The 20,682-nt window shown below is 42.3% G+C and overlaps 1 long non-coding RNA gene across 1 annotated transcript in view; it reads left to right on the forward strand.

Moving 5' to 3' along the window:
• Positions 1-6,559: 6,559 nt before the first annotated feature.
• The window catches only part of Gm41087, an 82,654-nt gene continuing 68,531 nt past the window's right edge, over positions 6,560-20,682 (forward strand). Inside the window, exon 1 of the long non-coding RNA XR_874119.2 lies at positions 6,560-6,637. This is a non-coding gene — a long non-coding RNA (predicted gene, 41087). The remainder of the gene's footprint in view (positions 6,638-20,682) is intronic.

Here is a 20,682-nt window from a genome sequence, read left to right on the forward strand (position 1 = left end):
CAGTAGAGAAGCCCACAAAGCTGGCAAAGGTAAGTGAGGTCACACAGGTACCTTAGAGCATACTGCTGTTTTCCTGCTGCTTTCCGAAAGAATGTTCTAGAGGATTATCATATCTAGACTCCCATAGATTCGTGTGCACTGGACACCAAAGAGCTCAACATACTTTGCTTTTGTCACTCAGCTTCCTCAAGTATAAAAAGTCCCCCAATTTAGAGGGATTTGAAGGTATAAATAAGTCCCAGTGGCTAGAGGTTCCTCAAAAAATTTGTGAGAACAGAGAACTGCTTGAGAATCAGAGAGACCAAATGCTTACCAAGAGCAAAATCATAGCTCAATAAATAAGAAAATCTGAGTAATAAACCATCAAGTGAAAAAGGAAAGTTGCACGCCATTCACCAGTAAGGTTGGTACATGGCCTTCAGGTAGATCTATTTGGGAATATCTGAGGAACCTCCATATTGATTTCCATAGTTGTCATAGCAGTTTGCAGTCCTACCAGAAATGGAAGAATGTTCCTGTTTCTTTAAATTCTGACCATGTGTTTTCACAGAAGTTTTTGATCTTGGCATTCTTCACTAGAAAGTATACTGCTGGACACCAACCTCAGGGTCATTTTGGTTTTATTCCCTGAAGATTAAGGACGTTGCACACTTCTTCAGTGCTCTCAGCCATTCAAGATTCATTGTGAATTTTTTGTGTAGTTCTATACCCCATTTTTAGATGGTGTTCTTAGCTCTTATGGTGGCTAGCTACTTGAATTCTTTATATATTTTGTATATTAGCCGTGCATTGGATGGGGAGTTGGTAAACATTATTTCCGAATATGTAGCTTGCCAATTTGTCCTATTGGCTATGCCCTTTGTCTTACAGAAGCTTTTCAGTTTCTTGTGGCCCATTTATAAATTTTGATGTTAGAACCTGAGCTATTGGAGTTCGTTTATGATATTTATCTCCATTCCCATGAGTTTGAGGCTCTTTCCTGCTTTCTCTTCCATTAGATTCAGTGGGGATTTGGCTGCACTGATGAATCTGCCTTTAGTTTTAGCTTCAATAGCTGCTTGGCTGGACTTTTTGGTCCTGGAGTTCATAAGCCTTCTGCTTTGGTGTGGAAATTCTGGAGTTGCTTGAGACCATTCTGATCATCACCCCTAAAAGAGAGAGAAGCCTTGCATATTATCAGGTTTATTCTGGCCAAAATGCAGAAGAGTATATTTCTCTTGTCCTATTTTGAAAGGACAGCTGACTATCTCTCTGATGCTTATTTTCTGGATGGAAAGACTTCCTATGCAATAGGTCTGCAGTGTCAAAGACATATAGGTTAAAATACTCATAGATGTTTTTTGTTTCACCAGGCAACCAAGGCATACTATGCTTTCTCTTCTCTCTTCTGTCTTCTCTCTCCTCTCTTCTTTCTCCTCTCTCCTCCCTCCTCCCTTCTCCCTTCTTCCCTTCTCCCTTCCCTTATTCTCATTCTCTCTCTCTCTCTCTCTCTCTCTCTCTCTCTCTTTCTTTCTTCCTCTATCTCCCTCTCTCCCTCTCTCCTGATGGAGCCTAAACTTTGATGGCCTGATTTCTCCTATTCAGAGAGAAAAACAAAAGATTCCTTGGAGATTCATGTGGAGAAAAGGGATTTTCTGGGACTTCCTGCCATTCTCTCTGTGAGGGAGTGAAATTAAGTTAATCAGATACATTTGGATACATATTAGCTTTATTTAGCGTTATTCTGGCTAAGTCTTGAGCCTAAAGGAGATACTTGCTAGCAGAGTAAGTTTCTTGGTTTTCTTTCTTGCTAGCTTTGGAATATAGTCCAGTGTTAGTGAATATAGGCATAATTTAAATTTTAGCCCAAAAAGTATTTGGGGAATTGGGTGTGGTGCTGCACACCTGTATTCACAACAACTAGGTGAGGAAAGAGGGCCCAGATTGGGGAGCCAGCATAAGCTACATATTGAGACTCTGGATCCACAGACAGAAGAAAAAAATGGGGGCTGGGATGTAGATCTGGGACAGAGCATATGCCAGTGCAAGGCTTGCCCTAGCATCACTAAAGTAAATAAGTAAGTAGAATCAAAGTGTTTTGCTGTTGAGAATGAGTGATTGGAAGATATTTAGCAAAGCAGTCCTTAATCTTGGGTGGGAGTGGGTAGCAGATAGGTAGTTAGAATTCGAGCTCAGTTTAAAAATGTGGGAGTATTTACAAAATACCTTAAGTGGAGAGAGGCTTGACTATACGTCATTGCCTAAAATTGGTTTTTATTTTCAAATGGTTCTGTACCTGTTGGCATTAACTGATGGCAGTATACCAGTTAATAGTCCAGAATTAATGGACACTTAGAAAGAGAAGTGTTTCAAAGCAAAAAGGCCACAATACAAGCTAGAGGTTGTACAGTTCCACATTCTGCCTGGATGGTGAGTCTTTGCCCTGGTGGGCTAGGACCACAGAAGTTCCTGTAATCGACAGCACTGTTGCTCACGGAATGTTTTGTTATCGGCGTAACAACTAAGAAAATTGACCCAGGGCAAACGTTTTGAATGTTAAGTTCTGACTATGGAATACATAGTGATTGCTGAGTCAGTTCCATATTGCTGCCAGGGCAGCCTTCCAGTCTGTGCTGGTTCCATCTGTAGTCCTTTGTTTCTGGACTGATCAGGAACATGAGCCCTGCACCATGGCTTCTCAAGTACCCACTCATGGTTTTCAAGATATGACACATAACTCTTAAGTTCTATCACAATTGAAGGTAAAACCGTAGGACATGGGATTAGACACTTTAAGTGTAGGAAGCCGCCCTCACATTCGCTGTTGCAAGATGGCGCTGACATCCTGTGTTCTAAGTGGTAAAAAAATAATCTGCGCATGTGCCAAGGGTAGTTTTCCACTACATGTGCTCTGCCTTCCCCGTGACGACAACTCGGCCGATGGGCTGCAGCCAATCAGGGAGTAATACGTCCTAGGCGGAGAATAATTCTCCTAAAAGGGGACGGGGTTTCGCCATTCTCTCTCTTGCTCTCTTGCTCTGGCTCTTGCTTCTTGCTCCTGAAGATGTAAGCAATAAAGCTCTTGTGCTCTTGCGCTCTTGCTCTTGCACTCTTGCTCCTGAAGATGTAAGCAATAAAGTTTTGCCGCAGAAGATTCTGGTTTGCTGCGTCTTTCCTGGCCGGTCGCGAGAACGCGGGTAAGATTTAAGTGACTCATGATTCTGCTTGTGAGCAATTGATTAGTTCAAAATACCTGTAAGTAGTAATAGAGTGTTCATAAAGTTTTAATCATCTTTGGCTTATGTCTCTTGTACTTTGGGAGTGATGGTATGGCACCTTATTAAGAAGAAAACTGACTGGGGGTTCAGATTTACTCCTTTCTGTTTAACCCTGACGGTAGCATCTATACACTGTATGGCCAAGACTCTTTCTTGCTTTTGTTTGTTTGTTTGTTTGTTTGTTTGTTTGAAACAAGATCTTGCTGTGTAGCCCTTGCGGGCCTGTTACAATGTAGCCCAGACTGGCTTCCAGCTCTTGGGAGCACTCATACCTTAAACTCCAACATGCAAGCTTTCAACAAGATTAGTGATATGTTCTACATGGAAGTTTTATTGTATAGCCCAGGCTGGCTTCACATTTTAGAGGCTTGCTGGCATCTGCCTCTGGAATTCTGCAACCAAAGGTGTGCACTACAATGGCTCACCAATGAAGATCTCAAAGTAACAGTAATAAAAGGGAATTCGTGAGCAGCAGGGGAGAAATTATTTGAAAATCTAAAACACTAAAGAAAGTCAAGGAACTTTTTATAAACCAAATGAGACAATATGCCATGTATTTGAAATGGTAGTAGCCATTTCGAGAAATAGAGTTTGATGCTGGAGACCTGCCATAAATGCCAAGTCAGATTGGGCCTGAGGTGTGCTAGGGGACTCCCTCAAAACAAAGAAACAAACTGAACAAAGAAAACGCAAGTGCATGTCCCTTAGGTCAGAGAACCACTGTGAAAGCTTTTAACTAGGAGAAGCAGTTAGTAGGTCAGAAACTATTTTAAATTGGGGATTCCTTGAAAGTTTCTCAGAAGCAATGGGCTTCCACCAGGCTTTTCCCCTGAGCTGCCTTTAGTGGGAAATGAGGCAGCTTTCCTTTCTTTGCCTACACAGTATTTTCAGCCATCCTGGGTTTCCTCTACAGCTGCAGATGCTGTTGAGTTGCAGTCATTTACTTAGCAGGAACCAGCTTAGACTGGCTTTGCTTTTCAAAGTTACAGGCCTTAGGAGCTGGCTACTGAATTCTGTGTTGATCAGAGTGGGCTGCAAGGCTAGGTTTTTATAAGTAACAGATGCCTGCACTTTGAGGAATTAATTGCCTGGCTCCTGGATGTGAAGCTGTGCAATGTGTCTCTAAGCAATCATCATCCTTTCAAAGAGTAAGAAATGGAACCCGTCTTCTTTCCCAAATAGGCATGGACCTTAGACCACCTTTCACTTCAGTCACCCTTGACTGGATTCTGGGAAATGTTGCTATATAAAACCTGAAAGTTTAATGTGTAGGTTGAAATACAGGATAGCTGCCAAAGTGACCTTTCACTATATAGAGTGTGGGGAAGAGAACATTAGAATCATAATCACATTTTGGTCCCAGCTTGTGCCCTCTGTCTTCTTTACATTAAAAGGAAAAGTCTGAACTGTGTTAGGCCTTTTACTAGGGGTCTTTGTCTTGACTTGTCTGTGACCAAATAGTCAGACTAAGACAAAGGTCAATAAAAGGGCATTGTTTTGTTTTTGGCTGTGTATAGGCTTTCTGTACTCTAGGCACTGATCTGGATCTCCGACCAAGGCCATTTAATGCTATTGTTTCTTAGAAAGTTCTCGGCAGTGTGTACTTGTAGGTACAGAAGTTCATATTATAGGGCCAGAAGGACTTTTGAAGTCCATTTTACCCCATGTTTTCCCTCGCTAAAGGGAATAACTGAAGCACAAGAGAGGCTGTCTCTGTGTTTGAGAAACATGGCAGCACTCTCTTGCTGAATGACCTAAAGGGATTTCACGTTTTCAGTGTAGTTAAAATCTCTTAGAGCTGGCAGGGGATCATTGCTGGGCTTAAGGTTGCACCTGAAACCTGAAAGAATCAAAACCCCAAATCTTAGTTTCCAGGAATTTTCAAGGTCAAGGCTAAGTGACAAACTAAAGGAGGAACCTGAAGGGCTAAAAGAATTGATCTACTGAAGAGAGCACCCGCCCCCAAGTCAGTAGAGAATTCACCATTGGAAAATCACTAACAGCACTGTGAAGTTTTCTAAGGTGAACAGCAGGAAGCCTGTCCTTTTCCTACCCTCTCCCTCAGCCCCTCTTCCCCCACCTGTGTAGGATTTTGAGGTCGAATGTGCATTGTGCACTGCTGCTGCAAGGTAGCTCTTCCCTGTGGCTGTGCTGAAGCAGCTGGCCAGGGAAGCCTGGGAGCTGAGGCTCCAGCCTGTGGATTCTCTTTCCTCAGACTTTAGTCTGGAACAGGGAGAGGTGTTCTCTCCTGTGGATGTGTGTATATATATTCTTTGCTTTGTACTTTGTTCACGTAGTTCAATGCATTCTTCCAGGCATTCTGGATGGGCGCTTTAGCCTAGACATTTATTTCGGCATGTTGTCATCTTGGGCTGCATGCATGTCCTCTCTTGTTTCTGAGTCCTCACCATGCCCTTCCCAGCTTCCTGTTAGCCAAAGGGAATCACTCTTTCTGAACCAAAAGCTCTCAGAGCAGAGCTGAACCTCCCAGAAAATGCTCTTCTCTACCTAATGCGCCAGATGGGGGTGGGCCCAAAGCTAAACAGCACTGTAGAGGTGGCCTAAAGGCCCCGAACCCCCAGGCAGAGGTGCGGAGGTAAGGTCCTAGCAATGGTGCTGAGTGAGGGTCCATGAGACCGAGTTCTTCTCCCGGGCAGAGGGAACTTTTACTTAGCTGGAGTTGTACTTTGTGGTCCGAGTATGTGGAGGGATTCGGGGTCCAGAGTGCACCCCAGAACATAGGAGATAGCTCCATGTCCCCCTTTCCCTCAGGAGCCTTCTCCTCACTCCTGCTGCCTAGAACAAGGGGAGGAGGATCTCCTCTGCCTGGCCTGCTGCATCATGCCCCTTCCTATCTCTACTCTATTTCCTCTGAGCCCTCCAGACCCTAGGAGGAGTGAGAGGGAGGTCCTTCGAGGTATATCTCGACATCTGTCATCTCATTCTGGTGCTGGTCATATCCTGGGTCAGCAACACCAGAACATCCCAAGGCTGGGTACCCAGGCGTGAAGTGCACAGAGGACCCAAGAGGTCTAGGCAGGGGAGGCTTGTGATCCAGGGTCCCGGGTCCAGGGTGCTGCGCGGAGGGGATCGCAGAAGATGGTGCTAGCTAGGGGCAGGGCTCAGACTTTCGGGCAGAGCCCAGCAGCTGACCACAGCCCCTGGGGCACTGCTGTGTCCCTGCAGGAATCAGAGAGGATGCCTGGGCCTGCAGCCAGCACCACCCTCAGGGCTTCACAGGAGGAGCTGTCCCTGAGGCCAGTGTGGTTTGCCCCACTGCTGCAGGACCTGGAGAAGATTCATCCTACAGTGAATTGGAACAGGAGGGGCCCCAGAAGCTGATCCATAAAGTGTCCACCTCTGAACAGATGGGGACCAAGGTAAGGCTTGGCCGTGGACCTGTGAGAGGGCTGTGGGCAGAGGGAATGCTCTGGGAGATCCCTGGAAGTGGTATCCAGAAGAGTGGTGCAGGGGGGCGGGGGGCGGCCTGGATGGGGCGTGGCCTGGCGCAGAGGACTGGAAGGTGCTCTAGGGATTCAAGAGGTGTGTTGAAGAGATATCTACGGTGTGTTCTGGAACACTTGTCTAGCCATCATAGCAAGCATCTTGAAGCATGGTTAGAGCCGGGTGGCGAGATCCCACCTAGGAAACTTAAAGGGAGTTTGGTTGTTCACCCATGAGCTGCATGCTATGGAAGCCCTGCTGGAAGCTGTATTCTGCCAGCCACTGTGCTTTCCCACCCACAGCAAGCTGAGCAGCTTGAGTCTCTCAGTCAGTTTCCCTGGTGTGCTGTGCCCACAGGCTGCCCAGGCTTCTGTGTTGCAGGTTCCCTCAAAGTGTAGGGCTCAGACATCCATGGTGGTTCATCACAAATTAATTTCTTTAGGGTATTTCAGGGTCTGGTAGTGCTTTTGTGGCATTTTTGTGCTGATTAGTCTCAAAGTTGAGCTTTCCTTTAATAATGAAGGCAGAGGCTACTGGATGTTAAGGGACTTAGATATTTTAACATTCTTCTTAGTTTAGAAGTCTTCAACACCTAGACTGTCGTTGGTGGAGGAGTTAAAGCAAGATTTTGAGGAGGGAAATGATTAAATTAGTGGATGCTCCCTCTAGTAACAGATTTGCAAAAGCAATTCATCCACACTCATTTCATGACAATTAACTGCCTAAGGCTTATGGGAGTCTTACATGGAAACAATTTTGATTAGTGTTTGTTTGAGCATGTGCTGGCATGTAAAATTCAGTAGATGTATACATGACAATGACTTCAGTTACCAGAGTCAAAGGTTGCTTCAGCCATGTTTACTCAGACATCTTGGAACTACTGTTTAATGGAGACGGATTTGAAGTTCATAGCATTTGTAATTTTTCTGAATTTCGATTTTTTGAAAACTAAAGCTAACCATACATTTAACTTGTGAAAAATTATTCAAAACAAAATAAAACAAAAACAAAAATAAACAAACCAAAAGACCCAAAACCCTGGCCGGACAGTGGTGGCACAAGCCTTTAATTCCAGCACTCCTGAGGCAGAGGCAGGCAGATTTCTGAGTTCAAGACTGGTCTACAAAGGTTGTTCCAAGACAGCCAGGACTATGCAGAGAAACCCTGTGTCATAAAAAACAAAACAAAACAAAACGAACAAACAAACCTGAAAAAGTGAGTTAAAGAGAAAAATGGCAGGTTTCAAATTTGGCACATCATATACTTATATGCAATGGTCAAAATTCCATGCCTATTAATATCAATATCGGCAAGTAAGATTCATGCCATTTGAAAAAAAATTAGGGATGGCATAAATTGAACTGAGGAAGTAAGATTGAACAAAAAATTTGATAGAGGGAACTATTAAGTTGTTGGCTTAATGAACATGAAAGATTGTAATGTTTAATTTTTGGATAAAGCATGTTTATGACGGCTACAATAAATCTAAGAAAATGTTTTTGTTTCTTTGTTTTTGTTTTGTTGTTGTTGTGGTTTTTCGAGACAGCATTTCTCTGTATAGCCCTGGCTGTCCAGGAACTCACTTTGTAGACCAGGCTTTCCTCAAAGTCAGAAATCTGTCTGCCTCTGACACCTGAGTGCTGGGATTAAAGGTGTTTGGGTTTGTTGTTGTTGTTGTTGTTTTTTTTTTTTTTTGGACTTTCTGACAAACATTTGCCACGATTATGGCTAATTATCAAGTTTTGGAATACTGCTTCTGATATTCATATCAGAATATCAGGAAATCTGCATTTTATACTGGCTCATATGTCAGTATTTATAAAAAATGGTTTTGTGTTCAAACATCTGAAGTCACAGTAATAAGTTGCTAAGACTAATGGGCCTCTGCCTCATGGCCCACCTCCTGCAGTCCAGGCTGTAACTTGTGCTGTGGTGCCCATCACTGTGGCACTCCAGGCTGTAACTTGTGCTGTTGTGCCCATCATGGTGGCTCTTAGCTCACATACTGCTCCTGAGAGGAGAAAGTGAGGTCTCCACGAATCCAGCCCTTCAAAGGATAATAACAGAAAAAAAAAAAAAACAATACAAGAACGGAAACAACGCCCTAGAAAAAACAGGAAGGTAATCCCTCAACAAACCTAAAAGAAGACAGCCACAAGAACAGAATGCCAACTTTAACAACAAAAATAACAGGAAGCAACAATTACTTTTCCTTAATATCTCTTAACATCAATGGTCTCAACTCCCCAATAAAAAGACATAGACTAACAAACTGGCTACACAAACAAGACCCAACATTTTGCTGCTTACAGGAAACACATCTCTTCTCAATGATACCTTGGTCAAGGAAGGAATAAAGAAAGAAATTAAAGACTTTTTAGAGTTTAATGAAAATGAAGCCACAACGTACCCAAACCTTTGGGACACAATGAAAGCATTTCTAAGAGGGAAACTCATAGCTCTGAGTGCCTCCAAGAAGAAACGGGAGAGAGCACATACTAGCAGCTTGACAACAAATCTAAAAGCTCTAGAAAAAAAGGAAGCAAATTCACCCAAGAGGAGTAGACGGCAGGAAATAATCAAACTCAGGGGTGAAATCAACCAAGTGGAAACAAGAAGAACTATTCAAAGAATTAACCAAACGAGGAGTTGGTTCTTTGAGAAAATCAACAAGATAGATAAACCATTAGCTAGACTCACTAGAGGGCACAGGGACAAAATCCTAATTAACAAAATCAGAACTGAAAAGGGAGACATAACAACAGATCCTGAAGAAATCCAAAACACCATCAGATCCTTCTACAAAAGGCTATACTCAACAAAACTGGAAAACCTGGACGAAATGGACAAATTTCTGGACAGGTACCAGGTACCAAAGTTGAATCAGGATCAAGTTGACCTTCTAAACAGTCCCATATCCCCTAAAGAAATAGAAGCAGTTATAAATAGTCTCCCAGCTAAAAAAAGCCCAGGACCAGACGGGTTTAGTGCAGAGTTCTATCAGACCATCAAAGAAGATCTAATTCCAGTTCTGCACAAACTTTTTCACAAGATAGAAGTAGAAGGTACTCTACCCAACTCATTTTATGAAGCCACTATTACTCTGATACCTAAACCACAGAAAGATCCAACAAAGATAGAGAACTTCAGGCCAATTTCTCTTATGAATATCGATGCAAAAATCCTCAATAAAATTCTCGCTAACTGAATCCAAGAACACATTAAAGCAATCATCCATCCTGACCAAGTAGGTTTTATTCCAGGGATGCAGCGATGGTTTAATATATGAAAATCCATCAATGTAATCCATTATATAAGCAAACTCAAAGAAAAAAACCACATGATCATCTCGTTAGATGCAGAAAAAGCATTTGACAAGATCCAACACCCATTCATGATAAAAGTTCTGGAAAGATCGGGAATTCAAGGCCCATACCTAAACATGATAAAACCAATCTACAGCAAACCAGTAGCCAACATCAAAGTAAATGGAGAGAAGCTGGAAGCAATCCCACTAAAATCAGGGACTAGACAAGGCTGCCCACTTTCTCCCTACCTTTTCAACATAGTACTTGAAGTATTAGCCGGAGCAATCTGACAACAAAAGGAGATCAAGGGGATACAAATTGGAAAAGAGGAAGTCAAAATATCACTTTTTGCAGATGATATGATAGTATATATAAGTGACCCCAAAAATTCCACCAGAGAACTCCTAAACCTGATAAACAGCTTTGGTGAAGTAGCTGGATATAAAATAAACTCAAACAAGTCAATGGCCTTTCTTTATACAAAGAATAAACAGACTGAGAAAGAAATTAGGGAAACAACACCCTTCTCAATAGTCACAAATAATATAAAATATCTCGGTGTGACTCTAACTAAGGAAGTGAAAGATCTGTATGATAAAAACTTCAAGTCTCTGAAGAAAGAAATTAAAGAAGATCTCAGAAGATGGAAGGATCTCCCATGCTCATGGATTGGCAGGATCAACATTGTAAAAATGGCTATCTTGCCAAAAGCAATCTACAGATTCAATGCAATCCCCATCAAAATTCCAACTCAATTCTTCAATGAATTAGAAGGAGCAATTTGCAAATTCATCTGGAATAACAAAAAACCTAGGATAGCAAAAACTCTTCTCAAGGATAAAAGAACCTCTGGTGGAATCACCATACCTGACCTAAAGCTTTACTACAGAGCAATTGTGATAAAAACTGCATGGTACTGGTATAGAGACAGACAAGTAGACCAATGGAATAGAATTGAAGACCCAGAAATGAACCCACACACCTATGGTCACTTGATCTTCGACAAGGGAGCTAAAACCATCCAGTGGAAGAAAGACAGCATTTTCAACAATTGGTGCTGGCACAACTGGTTGTTATCATATAGAAGAATGCAAATCGATCCATACGTATCTCCTTGTACTAAGGTCAAATCTAAGTGGATCAAGGAACTTCACATAAAACCAGAGACACTGAAACTTATAGAGGACAAAGTGGGGAAAAGCCTTGAAGATATGGGCAAAGGGGAAAAATTCCTCAACAGAACAGCAATGGCTTGTGCTGTAAGATGGAGAATTGACAAATGGGACCTAATGAAACTCCAAAGTTTCTGCAAGGCAAAAGACACCGTCAATAAGACAAAAAGACCACCAACAGATTGGGAAAGGATCTTTACCTATCCTAAATCAGATAGGGGACTAATATCCAACATATATAAAGAACTCAAGAAGGTGGACTTCAGAAAATCAAATAACCCCATTAAAAAATGGGGCTCAGAACTGAACAAAGAATTCTCACCTGAGGAATACCGAATGGCAGAGAAGCACCTGAAAAAATGCTCAACATCCTTAATCATCAGGGAAATGCAAATCAAAACAACCCTGAGATTCCACCTCACACTAGTCAGAATGGCTAAGATCAAAAATTCAGGTGACAGCAGATGCTGGTGTGGATGTGGAGAAAGAGGAACACTACTCCATTGTTGGTGGGATTGCAGGCTTGTACAACCACTCTGGAAATCAGTCTGGCAGTTCCTCAGAAAATTGGACATAGTACTACCGGAGGATCCAGCAATACCTCTCCTGGGCATATATCCAGAATATGCCCCAACTGGTAAGAAGGACACATGCTCCACTATGTTCATAGCAATAGCCAGAAGCTGGAAAGAACCAAGATGCCCCTCAACAGAGGAATGGATACAGAATATGTGGTACATCTACACAATGGAGTACTACTCAGCTATTAAAAAGAATGAATTTATGAAATTCCTAGCCAAATGGATGGACCTGGAGGGCATCATCCTGAGTGAGGTAACACATTCACAAAGGAACTCACACAATATGTACTCACTGATAAGTGGATATTAGCCCAAAACCTAGGATACCCAAGATATAAGATACAATTTCCTAAACACATGAAACTCAAGATAAATGAAGACTGAAGTGTGGACACTATGCCCCTCCTTAGAAGTGGGAACAAAACACCCTTGGAAGGAGTTACAGAGACAAAGTTTGGAGCTGAGATGAAAGAATGGACCATGTAGAGACTGCCATATCCAGGGATCCACCCCATAATCAGCATCCAAACGCTGACACCATTGCATACACTAGCAAGATTTTATCGAAAGGACCCAGATGTAGCTGTCTCTTGTGAGACTATGCCGGGGCCTAGCAAACCCAGAAGTAGATCCTCACAGTCAGCTAATGGATGAATCACAGGGCTCCCAATGGAGTAGCTAGAGAAAGTACCCAAGGAGCTAAAGGGATCTGCAACCCTATAGGTGGAACAACATTATGAACTAACCAGTACCCCGGAGCTCTTGACTCTAGAAGCATATGTATCAAAACATGGCCTAGTCGGCCATCACTGGAAAGAGAGGCCCATTGGACTTGCAAACTTTATATGCCCCAGTACAGGGGAACGCCAGGGCCAAAAAGGGGGAGTGGGTGGGTAGGGGAGTGTGGGTGGGTGGGTATGGGGGACTTTTGGTATAGCATTGGAAATGTAAATGAGCTAAATACCTAATAAAAAATTAAAAAAAAAAGAAGTGTGCTGGCACTGCCCCAGCTCAGGGCTAAGACTGTGCTTTGAAGGGCATGTAGTTTGACAGTGATCTCCTGTATATTAGTGCCCTCCTCACCTCCATCTTTTTTGATGTCTTTGGTCCATTTTGTTCATCTTCCTATTGACTAGGTACATTTTTTTCCTCTTTACTCATTCTCTGTTTTTCACTTGTATCTTTCCTCCTGTCAGCTGAGTAGGACTTCAGGTAGTTACATTTACGTTGCTATGTGATAAGCAAGATGATTTTGTGTCCAACTTAATTTCCCAAAGGCAAAAAAAATCTGCAGGCTTGAAAGAGATGTTGGCTTGAAAAAGGCAACTGGGAGCAGTAAGGTTTCCATTCTTGGTTTTCCTCTTTACCCTTCTGTATGTTCCCTGTGAGGTGGAATCCCCTTTAGACTCAGTGCTGTAGGTATTTCATATGCATTTCGTAGATATCAATGGTCTGAAAGGACATTGCTATAAACTCTGAATGTGAATAAGTCTGTTTGCGCCTTTTGTTGGCCTGTGAGTACAGTAATCTTTCATTATGCCTCAATGGCTGGAGATTGTTGCTCTACTTTCAGGCATAGTTAATGGTTGGTCATACGGTGGTACACTCGGATGAGAACTGTCTCCATGACTTTCAGCCATTGAATTATCTCAGCCTGCCTGGCAGTGGTGATGCATGCCTTTAATCCCAGCACTTGAGAGGCAGAGGCAGGCAGATTTCTGACATTGAGGCCAGCCTGGTCTACAGAGTGAGCTCCAGGACAGCCAGGGCTACATAGAGAATCCCTGTCTCAGAAAAAAAAAACCAAAATACCAAAAAAAAAAAACACCCAAACAAACAAACAAAAAGAAAAAACAAACAAACAAAACCCCCCAAAACAACAATAAAACAATTATCTCAGCCAAGGTCAGAAAACTTTGTGTGTCAAAAATGTCTCCTGAGTAAGATATGGATTTCTTATTTTGTTTGACATTCATGTATATTCATTGTTAATTCTGAATGGCTTTAAATTGTTCTCTAAATTTGGCAAAAGTGTGCTAAACACAGAACACAGTCAGCTGATGAGTACCTTGCTTTTAATTAATCATGAAAGTAGCTTTAGAGTGAGGCAATTTTGACTTCTGTTTTTCTTTCCTTTATGAGATATAGTTTAGGCAATTAAAAGATTATTATCTGATATGCTTGAGTACGACTTTAATCCCACCACTTGGGAGGCAGAGGCAGGTGGATCTTTCTGAGGTTGTAGCCATCCTGCTTTATGTTGTAAGTTCCCCGGACATCCAGGGTTACACTGACAGACCTTGTCTCAAAAAACAGAACAAAATAAAAAACCCACCACCCCCAAAACTAATAAACGGACAAACAAACAAAGCAACATTCTACCACCGTGGATTATTATTAATTTTTTAATCATGATTTATCCAGGGAGGAGACAATAGGGCATTTGGTCACTGACTTTCAAATTGTAAATCATTTTGTCTTGGGAGGTCATGGGAGTTTCTCCCTAGTGTTTTAAACAGAAACAATAAACTACAAGGTATCATTAAGAATCTCCAGCCTCTGTTTTGTGTGGAAATATTGGGATCTAGGTCCAAATAAGATGAGAAGGGAAAAGTAAGACCAAAGGTTTCCAGACAAGTTGGAGGCCAAGAGGAACATCTGCAATCATCTGGGGCAGAACTCTGCCTACTTTCCTAAAGATCAAGTTCCAAAGAATACTACCTTTGGGGCTATTAGGATTCCCTCAGAATGGCTCATCTCTGAGAATGATGGTCCAGGGAAAAAGGTAGAAGAGGGATGGAGTGATGTTTGTCAGAGGGTTCAAAATTTCTGTCAGACTGATTAAGTAAGGTCTGGAGTATAGAAAAAGTTGATTTTGACATAAACTATGTACAAAGCAAAGATAAAAAAAAAAAGAAAGACTTGGATCCCAAAGGTCCATCATTCTCCTCGAGTCTAAGTGTTTGTGCTCACCTTTACCAGAACTCTGGAGACCTGTGTTCATCCAGGTCTCAGGGCTCATCCAAAACACAGACCTGAACCAGCTGTGGCCAAGTGTTCCTGTGTTGTTGGCTGAACTCTGCCTCAACTTCAGAGACACTGGAGGGGCAGCCTTGGCCTTCAATTGCCAGACATTCCAGGTCCTCTGCCAGCTAATGGAGTCTTCCACAGAGGCCTGTCATCTCAAAAATAGAAGCTTGGGTATTCCAAAGATTGGGATGCCACTCTATAATCATGATGAGTTGGTTACGTGAGACCATACAAGTTAACTAATGTTTGTATGACTGTTTTCCTTATTTGAAAGTGAGTAATGAGATCATCTGAGGAGTGATTGCTAAGAATAAAATCACTGATTAACATGAATGATAGGTCTGTACAGAGCATGGGCTTAATTTTCTGGGTCCAGTGCAAATAGCTGGGAGAGTTCAAAACAAATCCAATACAATCAACAGGAATACTAACAACAACAATTTTTTTAAAACCTGAGTGCTGGAATCACAGGCATGTACCAACTCTGGCTAACTTTTGTATGCTTTTATAATAAACAAACAAACAAACAAACAAACATCCCTATTCCAGTTCTAGCAGTTGCCTCAGAGAGAGCTGTGTGACACTGCATGCTGCTTCCTTTCCCCAGATAGCTCAGGAGATCTTTTCCATCTTCTATGATCTTCTGCAATTTCTTTCTTCAGAGACTTGAAGTTCTCCTTTTTTCCTTTTTTTTATTTGTGATTTTCTTCATTTACATTTCCAATGCTATCCCAAAAGTCCCCCATATCCTCCCCCTACCACTCCCCTATTCACCCACTCCCACTTTTTGGCCCTGGTGTTCCCCTGTACTGAGGCATATAAAGTTTGCAAGAACAAGGGTCCTCGTCTTCCACTGATGGCCAACTAGGCCATCTTCAGATACATACTCAGACTGAGACACGAGCTCCGGCGGAGGCGGGGGGGATTGGGGGGGATGGTACTGGTTAGTTCATATTTTGTTCCACCTATAGGGTTGCAGATCCCTTTAGCTCCTTGGGTACTTTCTCTAGCTCCTCCATTGGCGGCCATGTGATCCATCCAATAGCTGACTGTGAGCATCCACTTCTATGGCAGTTTCTAGATGATACATCCTTTCTTCTCAACTCCAAATTTTGTCTCTGTAACTCTTTCCTGGGTGTTTTGTTCCCAATTATAAGAAGGGGCAAAGTGTCCACACTTCGGTCTTAGTTCTTCTTGAGTTTCTTGTGTTTTGCAAATTGTGTCTCATATCTTGGGTATTCTAAGTTTCTGGGATAATATCCACTTACCAGTGAGTACATATCATGTGAATTCTTTTGTGATTGGGTTACCTCACTCAGTATGATGCCCTCCAGGTCCATCCATTTGGCTAGGAATTTCATAAATTCATTCTTTTTAATAGCTGAGTAGTACTCCATTGTGTAAATGTACCACATTTTCTGTATCCATTCCTCTGTTGAGGGGCATCTGGGTTATTTCCAGCTTCTGGCTATAATAAATAAGGCTGCTATGAACATAGTGGAGCATGTGTCCTTCTTACCAGTTGGAACATCTTCTGGATATATGCCCAGGAGTGGTATTCTGGGATCCTCCAGTAGTCCTATGTCCAATTTTCTGAGGAACTGCCAGACTGATTTCCAGAGTGGTTGTACAAGCTTGCAATCCCACCAACAACGGAGAAATGTTCCTTTTTCTCCACATCCTTGCCAGCATCTGCTGTCACCAGAATTTTTGATCTTAGCCATTCTGACTGGTGTGAAGTAGAATCTCAGGGTTGTTTTGATTTGCATTTCCCTGATGATTAAGAATGCTGAACATTTTTCAAGTGCTTCTCTGCCATTTGGTATTCCTCAGGTGACAATTCTTTGTTTAGCTCTGAGCCCCACTTTTTAATGGTGTTATTGGATTTTCTGAAGTCCACCTTCTTGTGTTCTTTATACATATTGGTTATTAGTCCCCTATCCGATTTGGGATCGGTAAAGATCCTTTCCAAACCTATTGGTGGCCTTTTTGTCTTATTGACGGTGTCTTTTGCTTTACAGAAGCTTTGCAGTTTCATGAGGTACCATTTGTCCATTCTCAATCTTACAGCACAAGCCATTCCTGTTCTATTCAGGAACTTTCCCCCTGTGCCCATATCTTCTATGCTTTTCCCCACTTTCTCCTCTATAAGTTTCATGGTCTCTGGTTTTATGTGGAATTCCTTGATCCACTTAGATTTGACCTTAGTACAAGGAGATAGGAATGGATCAATTCCCATTCTTCTACATGTTAACCGCCAGTAGTGCCAGCACCATGGTTGATTTGCACTTCCTTGGTGCACTTCCTTGGTGCTTAGGGATAACAAACCCTTATCATAGAAATTAACATTTAGAGTCCTACTTGCTATCATGTGCCACCATACATCCTAATAGATTTATTAGTTGGTATGTTAAATGACTTTTTTTTAATTGGAATTTCTTTCTTAGAGCTGCTATTGTGGCAATATCATAACCAAAGTAACTTGGGAAGGAAAGTTTATTTGACTTATACTTCCACAATACAGCTCATCATGGAAGGAATCTGGACAGGAACTCAAACAGTATAGAAATCTGGAGACAGGAGCTGATGCAGAGGCCACTGAGAAATGCTGCTTACTGGCTTGCTCCTTATGGCTTGCTCAACCTAATTTCTTATAGAACCTAGGACCACCAGGCAAGTGACGGCCCCACCCACAATGGGCTGGGCCCACATCCATCAATCTAATTAAGAAAATGTCCTATAGGTGTACCAACAGCATGATTTTGTGTTGGAATTTTCTCCATTGAGGTTCCCTCCTCTCAGATAACTTCAGCTGGTGCCAAGTTGACATTAAGTTAGCCAGCAGAGAATTGTTATGGCCAAAAGTTCCTTTTCCAATGAAAGCAGTGATTCAGTGAGCTCATGTCCCTGGAGTTCCCTGACATCAGCAAGTTGCCATCATCAGAACCCCCTTAGCAAATGCTCTCAACAGAACATTCTTTGAATCAGTGGCCAAAGTGGTGTTCCCCTAACAGCCAGAAGACCAGGACCACCAATCTGATCTGCTTGTAGAAGTCACTCTCTAACTCACTTGCAAACATCTGCAGCTTCATAGCAATCCATGCAGCAACCTTTCCTTTGAAACCTTAAAAACCACTACAAGAACAAACCTGAGAGCTGAGATTGACCTGAATTAATCTTGTGGTGAAAAAATAAACAGAGAGTAGTACTTCCTCCATCTCTGGTCCATGAAGAGATCAGCAAGCCGCTTTAAAAGTGAACATACAATGCAAAATCAAACCTCAGGAAAGAAATCAGTTGAAACAATTTGTCCTTAGTCAGGAACTCTTTCTTGAAAGACTGGAGGACTTTTCCGGATGTCGGCTGGTCCATTTCTCCAGCTGTGAATATGTGATATTTATTGGCAGTAGATGATAGATGAGAGGCTTCATTCAATGTTTCAAAAGATTTTAAATCTCACAGATGAGAACATAGGCAAACCCAAGGATGAAGTGATATATCTTTTAAATTGATTCTTACAACTACTGCATCATAATGTCACTCTGTTGGGTTGGTTATTTATCTTGGTGCATTGGTTGTAGCTGTGTATCGTGCCGTGGTATCTTTTTCAAATATAAAAGATGAAAAACTTCTTCATTACAATCTACAGCTACAAAAACCTCCAGCAAAGTGGCTGGAGGCTCAGTGGTGGAACATTTGCCTGCCGAACATGTCCAAGGCCCCAGACTCTAGCATCAGCAACACAAACAACATCAATAACAACAATCCAACAACAAATGAACCATACAAACTACACACTGTTGGGCTGTAGAGGGAGAGAGTAAACTTAAATAATTTACTGTCACAGAAACGGTAGTTAAGCACCTCAGGTAACTATCACTGTCGTTAGATCCAAAGCACACAAAGATAATAATCAAAATATGGTTCTGAATACAATTTAATGTTTGTTATAATATTAACCGACAAGTAATACACAAATTTGGTAGATACCAGGGAACTTAATACATGTTCATCTCTTTCCTTCTCTCTACCAAAAGAATTATGAAAGAGAGAAAGAGAGAGAGAGAGAGAGAGAGAGAGAGAGAGAGAGAAAGAGAGAGAGAGAGAGAGAGAGAGAGAAAAGACATCAGCTTTTTTCCCCTGAGTTCTTCTGGGTCAGGCCAACTTGAAACTCACTGTATGCTGAGGATGAATTTCTGCTTCCCACATGTCTACCTGTAGAGTTCTGAGATTACAGACACGAGTCACCATACCTACACAGTGCTAGGAATTTAAACAAGGGCTTTGTATATACTAGCTAGGTAAACACTCCACCAACGTTGCTACATCCCAACCTGTAAAATGCCACATTTTACAGAAAAGAAAAGAAACGAAAAGGAAAGGAAAGGAAAGGAAAGGAAAGGAAAGGAAAGGAAAGGAAAGGAAAGGAAAGGAAAGGAAAGGAAAGAGAAAAGGAAAGAAAAAAGAAAAGGCAGGTACATTTCTAGATAGTAGGCAACAACTTTATTACTAACCTGAGATAAGAGTTGGTATCTGGTTTTATTACCACAATTGTTGCTCCGCAAGGAGAGAAAAATAATTAGGGCTTAAAATAATATGAAAAGTGAAGCCAGCTGACAATCGTATGGAGAAGGAAGCATCTGGTTTGGACTCAGGAAAAAGCCCACTCAGATAGAGCCCCCCTTCTCCCCGCACGCCATGGGTCACCTTGGGTGAAGGAGACTGGGTTGGCTGGAGGAAGAAAAGGCCCAGGAGCTGTCTTCCTGCAGACTTCCAAGAGAACAGAAAGAAATGCCTGGATTCCAGTCAGCTTTGCTGAGTTCTTGGAGAGGACCTTCATGCCTACAAAGGAAAAGGTGAAACCTGAAGATACAGCTCCAAGTGACAAGGCTTGCTCTGAGGCTATGATAGCTGATGAAGAATTATGTTCCTCTTAAAGGCAATAAGAAAGGACCTGAAGAAAAATGAAGACTTAGGTACTCACAAAAGACTACCGCTTGCTTTCTTCCTGCTTCATTCTTAATATTGTCCAAAGATCAAGAGTGAATCACCGGGCTTGTCCACTGGGAATGTAGCAAGGAAATTGGGTGAGATGTGGTCTGAGCAGACAGCCCAAGATAGACCACCATGTGAAGAGAAGGCAGCTGAACTAAAGGAAGAATGAGATACAGGATATTGCATGCCTTGAGAGGGCAGAGGTGATGCAAGATAGAAGGGCCCTAGTGGGCCAGGAGGCTCAAGGAAGAATGAAAAGATGAAGAAGGGGAGGAAGAGGAGAAGGAGAGGAGAAGATGGAGGAGGAAGAGGAAAAGGAGGATGTAGAAGAAGAAGGAGGAGGAGGATGCTAAAGAGAGGGGAGGAGGAAGAGGAGGAGCAGGAGGAAGAGGAGAAAATGAGGCAGAGGAAAACCAAATGGTTAGTCTGCGATTCCCATGGAACTTGTGGAGGCCCAGTTACTTATTTCATTACAAATGTGAACCTTAAGTACGGCTTAACACTGGCTTCTGTATAAATATCATGCAGTTTTTTGTTTTGTACAGGATCCCTACCTACTTCAAGGCTCAGGAAACAGTATTGAAGAAGCTATGGAAAGAGTGAGTGTAAAAACCTGATGAATGGTGAGGAATACTGTGAGAGGCTGGCCTCTGAACACACCATGGCTGTTACACACACACATTCACAGCAGCTGTGTTTACCCATGCAAGCCCTTCACAAGATCCAGAGAGTTAAACTTTCCATTGTGGAGGGGGAGGGATTCTCAATACCCCAACCCCATCCCTTGCTGAGTTGCTAATGTCAACTGATAAAAGCTAAAGGACAGAGAGCCACTTTTCTTTGAGAAAGGTGGCCATTGGCAGGTTTCCCACGCCCCTTTGTATGCCCAGCAGGC

The sequence above is a fragment of the Mus musculus genome, chromosome 14, assembly GCF_000001635.26.
Source record: "Mus musculus strain C57BL/6J chromosome 14, GRCm38.p6 C57BL/6J".
Taxonomy (NCBI): Eukaryota; Metazoa; Chordata; class Mammalia; order Rodentia; family Muridae; genus Mus; species Mus musculus.